Source organism: Tigriopus californicus, chromosome 1, assembly GCF_007210705.1.
Source record: "Tigriopus californicus strain San Diego chromosome 1, Tcal_SD_v2.1, whole genome shotgun sequence".
NCBI classification, from domain to species: domain Eukaryota; kingdom Metazoa; phylum Arthropoda; class Copepoda; order Harpacticoida; family Harpacticidae; genus Tigriopus; species Tigriopus californicus.
This window is the reverse complement of record NC_081440.1, coordinates 1,505,423-1,522,357: the sequence shown is the minus strand read 5'-3', so window position 1 is coordinate 1,522,357 and position 16,935 is coordinate 1,505,423. Positions and strand designations below refer to the sequence as shown.

Sequence of the window (16,935 nt, the reverse complement as noted above, 5' to 3'; positions counted from 1 at the left end):
ACCAAGTTAGGATTGATTACATTGCCTCCCTTCAATCAGGGACAACAGATTTTATTAATCAAATTATGGATGGATAACACCATTACCCACCGATTACGAGATAATCGACATTAGGGCACAAGTTCCCGATCAGCTGGACTTCAAGGTCTTGGTCCAGTCTACCGGCTACTTACATGAAGTCGGACGACACCCACCCATGCACCCCCTAGAGGGCGCAACTTGGAGTTGGAATTCCATTAGTTTTTGTTTCCATGTGGAATGCATGCTCATGTTGCTCATTCCATTGAATGGAAATGGTGTGTGGCACTCCTTGTACTTGAGAAGACGGCGGAATCCCGCTCTGTAATTTGCTTTGGATGTTCATTAATGGAAAAAAGAAGACTGACGTCGACTACGACAACGACCACGACGACGACAAGAGCAGTAACAACAACAAGCGGCGGAGGAACGGGAACGACCAGAGAAGAACAGACTGGTATTGATCCCATAGACTTGCCATTCCAATCTACCACAAAAGTGGGTATCCAAAGACAGTCCTCTACTCAGGGGCACGGCTTTTTTACTGGATCGTCGTGACCGACATTAAAGCAAGGATTAAAAGTACGGGCTTGAGCTGGAGTCCAGCACGTCACATTTCTTTAAGTTATGCCGAAAGCCTACCCCACTTGTTCAAAAAAACATGAGTGCCCATGGATCCTCAGGCTCAGCAACCCTGGCTCGGAGAGAAAGGCCAAAGGATTTGATTAGAGATACTTGCCGAGAAGAAGCCTGAATCCTCGGGCAAATAGTCAAACTCTCTTGCATTTGACAACATATTCTGTGGAAGACCAAGATTGAGCCTTATCGCCAATGAGGAGTGGTGCTCTACTGTATATTACATATACATTCATCCAACCAGCTAGCGGGTTGCCACGTAATAGCGGGAGAAAACAAGGTCGTTGATGATTATTACTTCCAGGGAACAAGTCACCTTCGTCTTTCATTCGACGCTCACCTATTTCGAGGAGGAAGATGCACTACTCATCAGTCAGTTGATGCGGTGATTATAGATTTGAGTCTTGGTCATGGTCAAAGTACCCAAAAATATTGTACGAAGAACAAGTCTTCCCTCTTTCCTTGGAAAAAAGAACAACTCCAGGAAATGTTGCCTTGAGACTTTGGTTCCATCACCTTTGGTGATCAGGACGACATTGCATTACTACCACTCTCCACTCTTCCTAACAATCATTGCTGGCAAGTGGGCCTTTGACCAATCCATTCCATTATATGTACAATACGCAATGTGCAAAGACTTTCGTTCGTTCGCACTTCTTTGCACCGTTGCAACAGGTACCCAGGAGACACATTTGAGTTGAAGGTGCGGATAAGTGGCCCCATTAGTTGGGCAGATATTGTCTTCATCCACCTTTGTAAAGTCTCCAGGAGACGCAACAGTCCCAGCGAATGGAAAAGTGACGCATAACAGAAGAAGACTGCGACTCTTTCAAACGGACTGGATCCCCTGCTTCGAATGTTTTGGACGGGCTCGAGAGCCTTGATTCCACCCATTAAAAACAGCCAAGTGAGCATCTGACAGAACAACTCAATTGACTTAGAGTGCGAAGTAACAGCGCCTTATTTGAGGTTGTAGAGTTGTTGCCTGAAAATGCAGGGAGCACTATGTACCAACACTCTCCAATGTGATTGACCATGACAGATCAGGCTTGTTCATGTCCAATTCGATCATGCGTCGTTGGCTTTTTATTTCAATTCGCCGGTCTTCTTTTTTCTTTTGGTCGGTGGGAACCTTGGGATCCGCTATTCAAGCTCAAAAAGTGGTCAGTCTTGGACTCAGCCTCTGCTTACTACCACACACTGGATGAACTGTGAAGCAATTCAGATGGAATGTTTTGACGGTCGTCGGGCTATTCATTCATTCATGAAATGGACCAATGCAGTAACGGCCAGTATTGTAGAGCTTAGATGATCCACTGCAGTCTCCAGAGCTCTCCAGGCACAATGTAATGTAATGTATTACGAGCACATTAGACGCACCCGATTATTGGGACTTGATACCAACCAGGAACGAGAAGCCGCTGGCCATTGCTGCTTGCTTACCTTCCCTTTAGACGCATCAAAATGAAAAAAGTTGGAATTGGATTTCAGCACGGATTATGAATGAAAGGCACCTTCAGTGCTCTGTGGAGGCCACCACCACCACTATCATCTGACTGGAACATCTCGATTTTTTTTGCCAACTTCTAACAAGTTTTGATAACCCAGTCTGAACCCATCGTCTGAAACGAACAATAGTAACTCCATATCTGTTCCAGGAGCTATCTTGGCTTCATCTCACGACTCGGTGTTTCTCGGGAGATGGCGAAAATATGAGAACTTGGGCAACACGATCCTCACGGAACTCCCCAACATACTTGCAATGCACGCATTGTACACAATGAATAGAAAAGCTGGATTCGCCGATGCTGACTGCCGCCTGCACTCTGATGATATGAGGAGTACCCACGAGGGCAAGCCCAGAATTCTCCCGGTATCATGTTAATCAAATTGGTCCCATTTTTGTCCTCTTCATGTTCTCATCGGCAAGGAGCTCAAATATTGTCTCAAGGATGTGCTCACGGGAACGAAGTGGAGAGCAGTCGGGATCACGGATGTAGAAACAGTCAGGTTCTCGAAGGAGATTCTTCCTCTATATATAATCACTATCCCCCCCCCCTATAGAGGCAAGAAATGCCTGTGTCTTTGTATACGATTCCACTACTTTGATTCATGGACCCAGGAGATTAATTCATTTGCCCTCAGGCTCTCCACCAGCCTTGGTATTCACTCCACTCAAGATCTGCCGGCCCCATCAAAGTTGGAGGAAGACACAATGCAAAAGGCCATTGTCAGTTGGCCTTGCCTCAAAACAGCTCAAACCCAAAATTACCGGAGAATCAACCTACAAACACCGTATGTATATACTACGCACTACCCGGTCACCACGGCCAATGTGCAATTTATAAAGTTGAGGCACACTGAGCCCTGTGACCAAATTGAATATGCAATAGTCCATGGAGAGGTTCATGCACTTCTGCATCGTGGAGTCTGATGCCCAAAGGCGTCAGTTACTCTCACAGTATACATAGCAGGAGGGTCCAAGCGAGGTCCAAGCGAACCTACTGGCAATGCCAATCTTTGCCTGGCCATATATGGTCGAATGAAAGATTTTTGCCATTGAGTCCCTCGAGTTGATTTTGAGGCCAGTTCACATATGGTTTGCAAGCACGAGAGATCTGAGTGGTAATTTTCATTGGCCGTGAATGGAATAAGACGATATGAGAAAGGTCAATCGTAGCCAGGAGCAACCTTTGGGGTGAGGACATGTATGTGAGCGTCCGATTTGGTGTTGTCGTGGATAGCCAGAGGTCGTCGCTTTAGATATGAAAGTGATCCCAATCTAAGTCCTTTCAATCCATGAGAAGCAAAACAGTGGAAATCCATTATACCATCCCCCCAGGGGTCTTTGGCCAAATGAGGAGACTGAGGAAGAGGGGATAGAGAGGAGCAGAGGGAAAGAGCACTTCGAGCAGCCACAACCTCATAGAAAGAGCAAGGGGCGAATCGTTCATTTGATCAACGTTCTCCAGGATTGGCCTAATTTTGGCCCCCTTTCCAAGGGTGACATCCACTCATTCGCCCTAATCTCGGTTGAGGTTTAACACAAGGGTCTTACTATCTTGGGGACATGCGTGTTCGTGCGTACATTAGCAGTCGCTACTGCCTTGGGTCGTCCATCAGGATTTGGATCCGAGAATTTAAAAATCGAGGTCGAGGCTACTGTTATTGGTTGGGGTTCGTTAGTGGGCCAAATTGAATCGACGAGGACAGGAAACAGAAAATAATTGTAATATGGGTTTCCATCCGTCACATTAACACCAGCTTATTCGTATCCATTTTGTGTATACACCCACCCCTAGGGGCTGTGGCTCATGGCACGGGCCCCTTCCAAGATATTAGTAATCAATAATTAATGTCCATGAAAATGGCCCACAAGCTGGGCCTGTCCTCCTCGGTTGTTTCTCAATCGGCCCGAAGGCAGTAAACTCCGACCAGAATACCCCATTTTGTGCCTCCAGGGGCTGCATTTCCTTAGTCGTTGCTCCGCTTCAATAAGGAACGAACAACACATACGATTGGCGTGTTCCCCCTTTGAAAAGCACTTTAATGGGATGAAATGCACCTCAAAAGCCATCCGTGCACTTTGTAAACGTAGCAAGCGGGAATTGGCCAGCAGCCTGGCCAAAACCTCTTCATGTGGCCCTTGATTGGAAAGCAAACAAAGGCTTTAAAACGCACCATGAAAGGACACAATGGGTTGCAAAACGAATCCACTCCTTGGACAAGGGCCAAAGTCGACCAATGAATGGTTGAACAATCTCAACGACCTTTTTTTCCCCATGTCGAACTAGGCATCTCAAATTCCAACATTTGTTCGCTGATGCTCTCCAATACCATATTGGGGTCTGCTGAAGCCAAACTCAATCAATAACTGAACGCATTTTCAAAAACTCTCTTCCGTTAGCGCAACTAAATTGAGAACAGCTATTAGTGAACCAGTGAGCACATTTTCTAAAACAGAATCAATCTGGTGACAACTGGACCAACCTTAATCCGACCACAACTCCCTAAAACCCGCAATGAACTTGTAGCGACATTTCCACTGAAACGTCTTTCCTGGCTCGCTCACTGACTCATGGTTAGCTCGTAGATGAAGCGTGAAACTCCTCGCACTTGAGAGTTCCGAGAATTTTGGTCCTCGCTCTCTGCCACTCACCTTTTTCCCTCCCTTTCTCTCTCCATTTACTCATGACTCTATTTGTGTGAGCTTGACACATTACCTTTCATAAACACAACTTACTTTGTCCACAGAAGAGGCCATTATTTTGTCCACGGTATTCTTTCTCCAATGCATATGATTAGCTCTGGCCTTCCTTCTCCCGAAAGTCTCCGCTCCGAACTCGGCACTGGAGAATGAAACACTGAAACACGTTTAGTGGCAATTGTAACAGCGTTCAACTTTCCTTGGCGACCTTTGACAAGTTGAGCAGTGTTTTGTTCCAGCTTGATGGTGACCTTGGACACTAAGCAACAGGTCTCTCTCCAACAAAGTTTCTTGCTTTCATTGCCTTCTAAACCATTGAACCATTTCTTTTCTCCTTCTCCCTAGGCTCAAGAGGATGGTGGTAAAAAGATATGGATTTAAAGCCGTCCCGTTAAGTGGGTCTGTCTGTGTCTCTTTGCGAGAGAGAGAGACAGAGAGAAAGAGACAGAGAGAGTTGAGACAGGCGAAAGATTCGAGTCTCCAGGGAGATTTAGCCTTGCCAATTGGATCCCCAAGCGCTAACTTGTTTCAACCAATGAAGAGTGAAACAGAAAAACAGAGAGGAAGCCTCTTTTCCCGAAACAAGACCCAAACATATCAACGTAATCCACTCAAATGTGCTTTAATACAATACGCACAGCTCCTTGGAGCTAGCTGTTTCTCGTAATCGTGGAGGAAAATAAAACGCATGGGTTTCCTATTCAAGATTACGAGAAACTCTCGAATGATCTGAAGAGCAATCAAGACCAAAAGAGCAACAACTGACTCAAGTGAGTCCCCTTCCAAATAATCATTAAGGAGGTAGAGATGGTCAGCGATGACGGAGTAGTCTTTTTCCCATCATGAAAAGCTTCTTATTCCAGGTTATGTTTGAATGAAAGGAACGCAAGATTGTCTTTTTGAAAGAGCTTTCTCGGAGCTAACATTCGCTGCGACGTAAGGGAATTTCCCAATAGTTGTTCACCCTAATATTCCGCGAATTACTGATCCAGATGTCCGCAAAATTCAGACAACGAACCACTTGCACACACCATCACAGAAGCCTATGTTCATTTGCCATTGCAGATATTTGTAATGATCGTGCAATGAACGACTATATATCAAGATCTGAATAAATTTGATTTCAAGTTCCGCTCAAAAGGTTTAGATAAGTTAATGGCAAATACGAAAAAAAGAGTGAAAAGGAGAGACAAAATCGACAGTTGGCGCAAGTATTCACACAAGTACAAATCATTCAACTCATAACCATTTCAAATCGATAATCAAAAACGATAGAATGAAAAGGGTAGGACGAGGCGAGAGAGCTAATACGTACAATACTTAGACCCTGTTCTATACACAATCGATGGTTCAGGCATTGTTTCTGATGGTACGTGAACCTGACGATTGCATGGCAAGTGCATCCTTGGTCCACACAACTGTCTCCATTTCTAGGAACTACCCCAACCAAAATGTGATGGTTCTATGATTATTTCGGTTACGCACCTGTCTTTTGATAAATCGTCTCTAGCTCCTCCTTGTGCTTGTGAGTATGTTAAGGAGCTCTACATCTCGAGTGAATTATTGCATAAGAGAAGTTTTCAAAAACTCTCGAGTTCACTGACAGAATAAACACAAAGGGGAATATGAGGGCAACAAAAACACTTTCTTCAAGTTCCATCCGATTCTGTGTTCATGAACACGGATTTTTAAGAACACCAGAAACTTTTCGTGCCATGTCATGATTTGAAAGGATTTCTCTCCTCATTTTTTTTCAAGGACGACGATCACTTTAATATCCATTTTATCCCATTCATGGGATGGAAATTCAAATCAGAACAATGGGCCAACTTGATTTATCGGAGACGGACAGCAATACTCTCATCAAAAGCAGACTAGCAACATTAGCGAATTGGTTGAGCGTCTGCTTTCCAATAAAATTCGTCTCCTACTTCAATCCCGGGTGAACAAGGTCCAAGCTTCTTTAAGGTAGCATTATTTAAATTACTACAGGACCTATTACTTTAACACCTTAAATTGGCAAAGCTGCGGGCATCCCGAGGGTGAGGTAATAATCCACTTCGTTGTGATGAGCTGGAATATTCCTCAATGGGATACTCATAATCAAATATCAGGCTGAGCGAGAGAGCTGCCATCTGACTCGGAAACAAGTAAGCAACTCTCATTTGTGCGTAAGGCTATTAAAGACTAAGTCAAAAGAAAGGCATCACAACTGTCTTGACTGCGCATCTTAAAATATCGGTACCAGGATATTTCCAACCATGGCTTATTGTTTCACGCCCCTTCAACGCAGCAATGACAATCTCTGATATCTAAAGCCGCAGCCTCTCATCCATAATTGATAACAAAGGTATCCAAATTAGTAAAAGTATGGACCATGCAGTATCCGGTACAACGGATTTCCTATCAAATCTGAATTGAAATGGGAAGTAGACGAAACTTGATGATGGCACAAGTATGACCGAAAGAATGAAAATCAGGGTCTTTTCAGGTGGTTCTAGCCCCAAGTCCATATCAGCTCATCAGCAAAGGTTGAACAAAGTTTCCACATCAAGGGAATGAAGGGACAACAAAGTCTGACTCAAACCTCTGAAGATTGAGTGTAGCTAACTAACATTATGACAATGCTTGACCCTCTGGTATATTAGATTATTCATTGCCCTGGCAAACCAAACCAATCTGAGTTTGTAATAATTGAGTTTCAAACGCTTTATGAAGCGTATGTCTCGGTTGGCATAACGTGTGCCCATCTGTGCTTTGGTCCATACACTTGTTGAGTTGGCCATTTTGACGTTTCAACAAGTGGTACAAAAACGTAGAAGAGCGAGAAACTTTGCCCAAGAAAGTTCTGCTTTTTCCACTTCTTCACGCTGTTGACCAAGGGAATGTAAAAAGTGGCGTGGAAATCAGTTGTTTCTCCAAAACACCATTACATAGAGCCATCCCTATTTGTTTCCATGTGATGGACGTTCGTTCCCTCGTTGACCATGCGCGTACGTATATCAGAAAGAGAGTACAAACATGGCTTCTTCCTTGTATTCACTATCCTTCGAAGCTCATCGGCAAAGCATAAAATTGTACTTGACTTGCTCTTTTCCATCTCAGAGGATGTCAAATACGGTGTTATTGAAAAGCTCACAATAACCAAGCATGTTTATGTGGTACATTTATCTCCCTGAGAGCTTTCGCTCTCCTCCTAGTGTACCACTCGTCTACAGGGTTGCCCTTTTGAGACGGATACGTGTTGCTTTGAACCGTACTCTAGGATGGCAGGCAGCAAGTACTGTACCATTATGATCTCCAAACGCTCCATATTTTCTGCTTTTGACACCAAATCCACATGGAGTCCATGAACAGACAAGTAAGACAACCTCCTTAAGCTAGACGTCACTCCAGAAAGCAGGGCCGCCAAACTGCCGCAGTGTACTATACCTCTCAGTGTTGCCGAGAACTGTACTCAAGAATTACGTCATATCATCAAATTCGAAGCCACCAAATGTTTTTCTTTTTATTTTGTACGATATTTGGGCATTGGACGATGTGTTAATTGCAAAGTCTACATTCATACCAAATATAAAGGTAATCATTGAGGGACAACAAGAGTTTCCCACGTGAAGGCTCCATTGGACCAAATGCAATTGGTAGTCGGCTAAAAGTTGAATGAGAACGTCAATAAATCGAGAAGGATTCATTAAAAGTGTCATGAGATTTATGATCTTTGATTGAAGTTCGAGGGCCAGAAAACAGCAAGTTGTGGACTAGCTCAATTCCACCCAAACGGATTAAATCGCCTTGATTACACTGAAGGACAGAGCTACGTTCATCAAACGAAAAAGAAGGTTCCACCCACGCAAAAGATACCTCGCTCGAGGTTTTGGTGAGAACTTCATTTGACAAGATAATAATGTAATGTCACCCATATGACTGAGAAGGTTAAAAGGAGAAAAGGATCATTAACTGGGCATATAAAAGATGAATTATATGCATGAATTGATCAATTGAATGCAGCTCCAGATTGTGAACAATCAAATCAAAGCATGACTTGGGTTGGATTTTACTCATATGGATTCCCGACTTTCACCAATCCAAAACATGGACACTCGACTTAGGCCAGGTTTAATAACCTCGTCCTTGGCAGGTAATGAACCATCACAATCAGTGGTGACACACGCCCATAGGACAATCCAATACGTATGTTCTGTTAGGCCACTTGAAGATCCAAGTTGTTTTGGATTCCATGTATCGAGACGGCCTTTCCGAGACGAGCGAGTATGCAGTATCTAGTCCGTGGTGTGTAGCAACCAGCCTCAAATTAGCGCGGAAGCCTCTGGAGCTTAAGAGTTTTGAGCGGAAGAGTAGAACAAATCCGGGAGATGGAATGGAGAAAAAACAACAACCGAGTGAGAACACTCACAAATTAGTTCATCAAGTGCTCAAAAACATACTCTTACCCGCACACGAACAAAATGGAACATGACGAGGGCGAACAAAGGAGCAGGCCTACTACTGGATGTGCAGTATGTGTAGAGGTAAGTGGTAAGTAGCGAAGGAACCGGAAAAGCCAGGGACGAATGAACTCTCGCTTTTCAAATGCCAACAGTGCGTTCTGGGAAGAACAAGCGCCAACCCTTTCCTCGTCTGAACAGAATAACCGAGCTCGACGAAGAGCACGTGGATGGAACGAAAATGTATTCCACCACCTCGAGACCCCATATGTGCTGTCGATCCATTTATTGCTACTCTTCATACTCAAGTAAGCAAGGTACTTGCTTGAACGGAATAAGAGGAAGCATGTGAGCCCTGAACGCCATTCGAGTGGAGAATAATCAAGGCTAGTTGGTTGTTCCTCCTTTGACAGACTCCTCCAAACCGTCTTGTTCTACGTAGGACTGGGATTTCCTCGGTTGATGAACACAGGGTACGGATGAGGTGTACCATCTCCAAAACTTATTTCCCCATCTATCGACATTTTTAAGGGCGAGCTTTTGGCTCCTTGACTCTCACACTTATTTGACTCACTTGCTTACTCGCTCGTTCGTTCGTTCGTTCCTTCGCTCGCTCGCTCGCTTGCTCACTTTCCCGGAGGAAATTGATTAAGCAAGGTCCTTTTTTTGTTTTTGTCTATGACCCCCTCGAGGTCTTTACGCAATGGAAAGTTTGGTTCATTTCCCACCTCCATCGACCATGTCGACTTTCAATGACAAAATATCGAGCTCACATATTCCAAGAACTGCAACACCGGAATTCAGGAGCACCTTTTCCGGATTGTGTTGCCAAGAGAATTGGTGTGGTAATGATCTGCAAGAGTTGCATTGGAGTTTTGAATTAGCCATTCAGCTTTGAGATGGAAACATGATGCTGTAGTCAAGAGAATATTCGAAGAAGAGCCCAATGTTTTTTCCTTCTCGAGAACGAACCACGCTTTTGTGCTCAACTTTGGTTCGATTTGCTTCAAACTTTAATTACCGAAGCACGGCTCGTTCGTGCTCGTTCATTCTTGCCACATCTCCATGGTTCAGGCATGCTAAGTGGAAATTTAAAAGTAAATTTGGAAACGGAAGAACCTCTTAAATCACGAACATCAAACATTCGCTCGTCAATGCCAAGGTAAGTTCTGAAAATTGGATCTTAGTGCGAGTGAGAGTGCCCACACCACTCGGTCCTTTTCAGTATTCACTAGTTCATTCGTTGTCTAGTATGTACATATAAGTACCACTACGAGCGATTTATCTTTCGAATTGTCAGGAAACTTGTAACGAAATACTTTCAGTGACTCCCCAGGGAAATTCTGAAACTTCGTCTTCAAGGATAGCAGGCCTAAGTATGAGGTCCTGGAACCAAGATCCGACCAACTCACAGCCGCCCAACGACTCGCACCTCTTTCCCAGCATTGGCTTCGAGTAAAACAAGGAGGAAAACTTGGTTACAAGTGGCACGGGCATTTAAGGTGGATGGTCTGTTGCGAGTTCGTTCCTAAAAGAGCATCTTACTGTCCCAATTGGAGTAACTCTAGATGCACGTCACACAATCGACGCTCCAGGCGTTTTTAGGTGTGCCCAACAGACGATTTTGAACCCCAGGTTTTTCCCTCGGAGCAAGAGGCGTAAAAAGGGCATCAGCTGATTCTTCCATCCACTCAGAGTTCGTGGTTCATTCCACTTGGGTCCAATGGACTCTTGGTTCACCTCAGTCCCATGGGTCCATGCAAAGGAGTTGGCAGAGAAAAGCAGAACGAGTGAGAGAAGGAACAGAAGGGCTAGAGACCGAAATAAGCTTTGTCGACTTTTGCCCGCACGGACTTTTTCCCTAATGCATATGCGTTTTTGTCCAGGATGAATGAATAGCATGAAAAGATTGGCCGCACAATAGGAAGAAATAATATTTGTCGAGGAAAAGTCTGGAAATAGGAGGATGGCAGGAAAATACACATGGGTTCCCGGTCAATGAAACATCCATCCCAGATCCAATGACGTCGAAGCTTATCGATGGTTTATTTGAGAAATCATATAAGAGCTAACTTCAATATTAGCCATAACCTTCTTTTCTCTCGTGAAAGGTTAAGGCAAATACCAGCAATTACTTGCGAAAAGATCGAACCTCTGAGTCATTTGCATCAGAATTCTCATCTTTTGCTGACACCTTGGCGGAGGAGCTTTTATCTCATGTGATCGCAATTACTAGGCTTGGATCTAGGTCAATGGAACCATGGAGAGTAGATAAACCTAGATTTGATCGCTGGGTATTGCTTATTCATCCAGTTACCATCAGTACACAAGCTATGCAGAGTCATAAACTGAAATTTGCAATCCACTATGACTGAAGGACTCCTAATGAGATCTCAGCTAGAGAAGGCGAGGGTGAGTTCAGGGTGGTTTACTCAAGCAGCGATTGAATGACCTTGTTGGTTGGGACCAGACCGAACTTACCTTATGACCACGTTTAGGTAAAACGCTGGCTTAAGTGTATTTTCATGGGTCCGCACTGTTATTGAAGAAGAGTGTGTCCAAGGAATCTCACCATCAGATTGGGTCGTTCATTTACCACAATGAATGACCTCCCGAGTTTTTCGTCTGTGTGGTTATTGGGTCGGAAATACACTTGAGGATTCACTGAAGCTCCAAAACCTTTCACGGAGCCTCGAATACGAAAGACACAAAGTCCTCGTGTCCTCGACTCTAAAGTGTTTTAAACGACCTTGTCGAGTGATTTCAATTTATGAAAACGGGCAGTACGTGAAGATTGACAACACTCCAATCCAAAACTTCAAATCACAAAAGCCACGAGGCAGAAGTCGACCGTCACGAAGAAGACCCTTGGTTCGTTGCTCGTCCAAATTGCAGTGAGAACGAAGGAATCCCAAGTCCCAGGTTTCCTCAACTTCGAACTTAAATGGAGAAGCCGGATGCTGTCGTGGTTCCAGTGGAGATACTAAAACCTCACTAAGAAGACCAGTCAGTCAGATGAGCAAGTAAATTGGGGAGAATCTGGTCGTCGACTTGATTCCAGAAAACTAACTGTTGCTCACGGCTCACGAGCGTTCCTCGCGCGGATGACAAGAACAGAAGAGAACGAGGACGAGAAATAGAAAAAGCAGGGGAAGGGAACAGGATCGAGAAAAAGGAGAGGACAAGTGGAAGTGGAGAAGGCCTGTTCCTCCTCCCTTTGCCGTCCGCCCATGGCCTCCATCACAGCCCACACCACCGCGTCCTTTGCCGTCTCTGTTTGAGCCTTCTTCTTCATTCTCCTCTTCTCATCGAGGCTACTTACTACTACTACGTACCAAGCTAAAGAAGGAAGGAATAGGGGGAAGCGGAGTGAAAGAACCGAACGTGTTTCCCCGCCAAGTCGGCGGGCAACAAGAACCTGTTGGTCGTCCTCGAAGGCGACTTCCTCTGTCGGACAAAACTCACGTCACACTCGAAGTACGGGCGGGGGCGTATGAAGTGGTGTGTACGGTAAGTGTGTGTGTTGATGTCGACGTCGGGGATTCGGCGATGCAAGCGGAGAACGAGATCCCCGGAGTGGGCCTTCTTCACCACGGGTGTTGGTTGTCTGGATTGAGCGATTCATACATAGATTGCCCACTTGGAGGTCCCGCCGTCTTTGACATGAAGCAAGCTTTTTCTTTTTCCCCCTCCTGACAAGCGACATCACGTCCATGCATGGTAAGGCCCATGAAGCAAATAGCCGAAACGTTCGTAACGACTGGTTCCAGCCTTGCTCTCCATGTCTCCGTCAATCGGGCTCGTCAGTTCTGTGGATTTGAGATTGAAGACGCAGGGTCGCATCAATCAGGTCAGGAGACAAGCCGGGATCAAATAGTGACCATTGCTCTAATTTCTCTCACAAATGTCCGTTCTTGACAACATGGGGGAAGAAGATCCTTCTTGGGACTCCTCCGAGGAAAAGAAGACGGAAGAGAAGAAGACCTACTCGAAATATGGGATCAAACGCATGGGGGCTTAATCAGATTGAGTCATTGTCGATAGTAGTCAATGGATGCGGGCTTCGGCAGCTTTATTTCCAATCGAACGAGTCGGAGATAACTTTTCGTTTTCTCTCGCCAGTGACACAAATATGCATGCACTTATGTTTGCCAAACTTGACACCTCGCCTCTCTTTTTCCCATGTCATCTTCAGCCAATGATTCGGAATTGGCTCCCTGCTTTCTGAGAACAACCATGGGTCCATAAATCTTGATCCGAGTGAAATCAATGTCCGTTTGGATAAACAAATTGAGACTCGAGCCAAATATGACGTGTCACCCGAACAGCCCAAGTTATTAAAATAATAGTACTGTAGCATGTCTCCATCAATCAATCCAGACCCCTAAGGATACAAGTGAAGAGGCTATTATTAGGATTGCACCTCAAGCTTTCTTAGTACCCTTGTAAGCTACACCACTAGAAATGGAGATCAAATCCGAAAACTAGGTTTTGAGGCTAGAGCCACTGCAGCAGACTGAGACAGCTCGCACTACTTGATTTCTAATGAAACAAACGCAAAGTCTTTCGCATGAGGCAGCATTACAAGTTGAGTCCTTGATTAGATTGTCGCTGTGGGTGTCAAGTGGCGAGGAAGCAATTACATTGGGTTGAATTAATTACAAAGAGCCTTCTTCTACGGTACGCCCTCCCCCACCAGACTTCAGACCCTCTTGTGTGGTGGCCTTCCCCAGCGATCGTGAGGTAATGGTGGTGGTGGTGGTGGGAAGGTTCTCATACTTTGTCTTGACACTAGTGAGACAGCCATTGAACCGTGAAATTTGAAACCAACAAGATCGAGGTGAACCCGTCGGAACAAAACTTCAGACCACGTTGCGCACTGGAGGTGAAGGTTAGTATGCTTCCAGTCCAAATATTGACCCTTCATCCTTGGGAATGTTCTCATGCTAGCACATGCCATGGAAAGTGAGTTTCTATCGAAGAGCACCACACCATGCTTGGGGTCGTAGAGCTAAGATCCTGTTTCGTTTAAACACTTGTAGCTGGCTGGAATAATACACTGATGAAATGGCTTATCAAAGAAACAAAGCTGGACTCCATTTTCCCAAACTGTTACATCTCAATTTAGCAAATGACGGGCAAGATAAAAATGATCCAGGGCAACCTCAGCACTTGTGACAGAAAATGTTTCAAGGACAACACGGCCCAGTCTAATGAGGGAATCGATTTAACAAATCATTTGTGTTGTACGAGACCTACGTGGTCGCAATTCCATATTAAACGAATATGCATGTATTTTTCATTTTCATATTCATTGGCAAACCACTTGACCTTGAATGTAATGCATTAATCCCAAGAAGACCACGTTGGGGTTTGACCATTCATGAGTGAAGAAAATGACGCGTCGTCAGACAACGTCAGTATTGTTAGTTGTGTATGCCACTGAAACTACCCAAAGGATGGAAGAAGAGTATTGGCGACAAACATAAAATGAAATGAATTAAAGTCTAGACCTTACATGAATCGTACGCTGAAGTGTCATCAGCTAATCTGCCAATATTTCAAAAAATCTTGGAACATGAGTAGGTTGATGTGCAGGGAAAACTCAGCCAAGATAGGACCTTCCCTCATTGTCAGTGGTAGGAAACTCCACGTTGGTCAAGTTCGAACGAAAAACGAATTTGTTTTGGCATACGTTTTCACAAGAGGGAAGAGACACAATAATTTTTGACTTGTCCGTCTTGTAAACAAGGTGCTAGTGGAGTTAGTGCCAGCCAGTTTGGACCAGGGCCGCTGTCCTCAAGATAATATTGGCGGAACAGACGTAGGTCGAATCTCAATCTTCAGAGCTCGAAAGTATCTAGCTTTGCCAATCCTCGTAAGGCACATTCATGTATCCACATAGTGATTTCGTTAACCATTTCAGCACCCTTTCGATGACGATGATACTCTTATTGAATGAATTAAACAAACAGAATTGGCAAATGTACATCAGTTGTGCCCGCTTTATTAATTGATGGGTGGGTATTAGGGTCGGTTGGGGTGAGACTCGCCCGGTCACCAAAAGCAGCCGTCACATAGTCCATTTTGTTTCCATCTGTATTTTGTTACTCCCCCGACTGTGTGATATCCCGGTGATGAGCATGTTGCTCATGCTCTTTTAATAATAATGTTAATTCTAGTCATGTACATAAATGTGTACTAGTCAGCAATAACGTCAGTCACGAAGCGTATACATCATGGCGCAGTCGGTAGTCCGGCTGAGGCCTCCTGAGTGGCTCTCCCCGTGGAGGGGATTGATCAAGGTGTGTGGCTCTCCCCGCGGAGGGGATTGGAGCGTGGAGGCAACGGCTAAAGACCCTCTCCCAGACGTCTCGTGACCCGGTTGACACCGTGACCCACCCGGTTGGCACCGTGACCTGCCTGGTTGGCACCATGATCCGCCTGGATGGCCTGTAACCTTGGATGGCCTGTAACCTTGGATGGCCTGTAACCTTGGATGGCCTGTAACCTTGGATGGCCTGTAACCTTGGATGGCCTGTAACCTTGGATGGCCTCGTGACCCCGTGGAGTGTGTTCCTGGATGGCCCGTGTTCCTGGATGGCCCGTGTTCCTGGATGGCCTATGTTCCTGGATGGCCCGTGTTCCTGGATGGCCCGTGTTCCTGGATGGCCCGTGTTCCTGGATGGCCCGTGTTCCATGGCCCGTGTTCTGATGGCCCGTGTTCCTGGATGGCCCGTGTTCCTGGATGGCCCGTGTTCCTGTGTGGGATGGCCCGTGATTCCTGTGTTGGGATGCCCCGTGATTCCTGTGTTGGGACGGCCCCGTGATTCCTGTGTTGGGACGGCCCCGTGATTCCTGTGTTGGGATGGCCCCGTGATTCCTGTGTTGGATGGCCCCGTGATTCCTGTGTTGGGACGGCCCCGTGATTCCTGTGTTGGGATGGCCCCGTGATTCCTGTGTTGGGATGGCCCCGTGATTCCTGTGTTGGGACGGCCCCGTGATTCCTGTGTTGGGACGGCCCCGTGATTCCTGTGTTGGGACGGCCTCGGGATTCCTTTGTTGGGACGGCCTCGTGACCCCGGATGACTCCCCCCCTGTGTGAGGGAGATATGATATCCCGGTGATGAGCAAGGTGCTCATGCTCTTTTCATAATAATGTTAATTCTAGCCATGTTTATAAATGTGTACTAGTCAGCAATAAAGTTGGTCACGAAGCATATACAACAGACTGTGGGAATGGTTAATGTCTATAAAAGTTGCTTTTAGGTAGAGAAAGGTCGCGGAGGAGAATTGAACCAAGGACCTCTATCATGATAGGGTATTGCTCTACCAGTAACCACAATGCCACGTCTTCTACCTTTACGTAGAACTTTCTTCAATGTCCAATGTTTTGTTTTGAAAGGGAAAGAACTCAAAGCTGTTGCTTCTGCCCATATGGTGCCACTGAGGCAACTTCTTCTCGGTCTCCTCGAAAATTTGAAAGTAACGAGTGACTGCAAACATGACGTATTAACTCTAGAGAATTAAACGCCGAAGTTTGTCGAACCGAGTTGCACAAAAAATATAACAATGCGTGGACTAAGCAGGCTAACGTGGTAATTAAAGACTAACATGTCCATCATCTGC

At 45.3% G+C, this 16,935-nt stretch overlaps 1 protein-coding gene across 2 annotated transcripts in view; it reads right to left on the bottom strand.

Annotated features, from left to right (window-relative positions):
* LOC131885972 (neurogenic differentiation factor 4-like) overlaps positions 1-12,384 on the bottom strand; it is a 38,896-nt gene extending 26,512 nt beyond the window's left edge. The window contains exon 1 of one of the 2 annotated variants that reach the window (XM_059234190.1): positions 11,788-12,384. The gene's annotated coding sequence lies outside the window, so the exon portion shown is untranslated. Of the gene's footprint in view, positions 1-4,897; positions 4,979-11,787 lie in introns of those variants that run through there. The other variant, XM_059234196.1, reaches the window with a different exon arrangement.
* Positions 12,385-16,935: the final 4,551 nt, after the last annotated feature.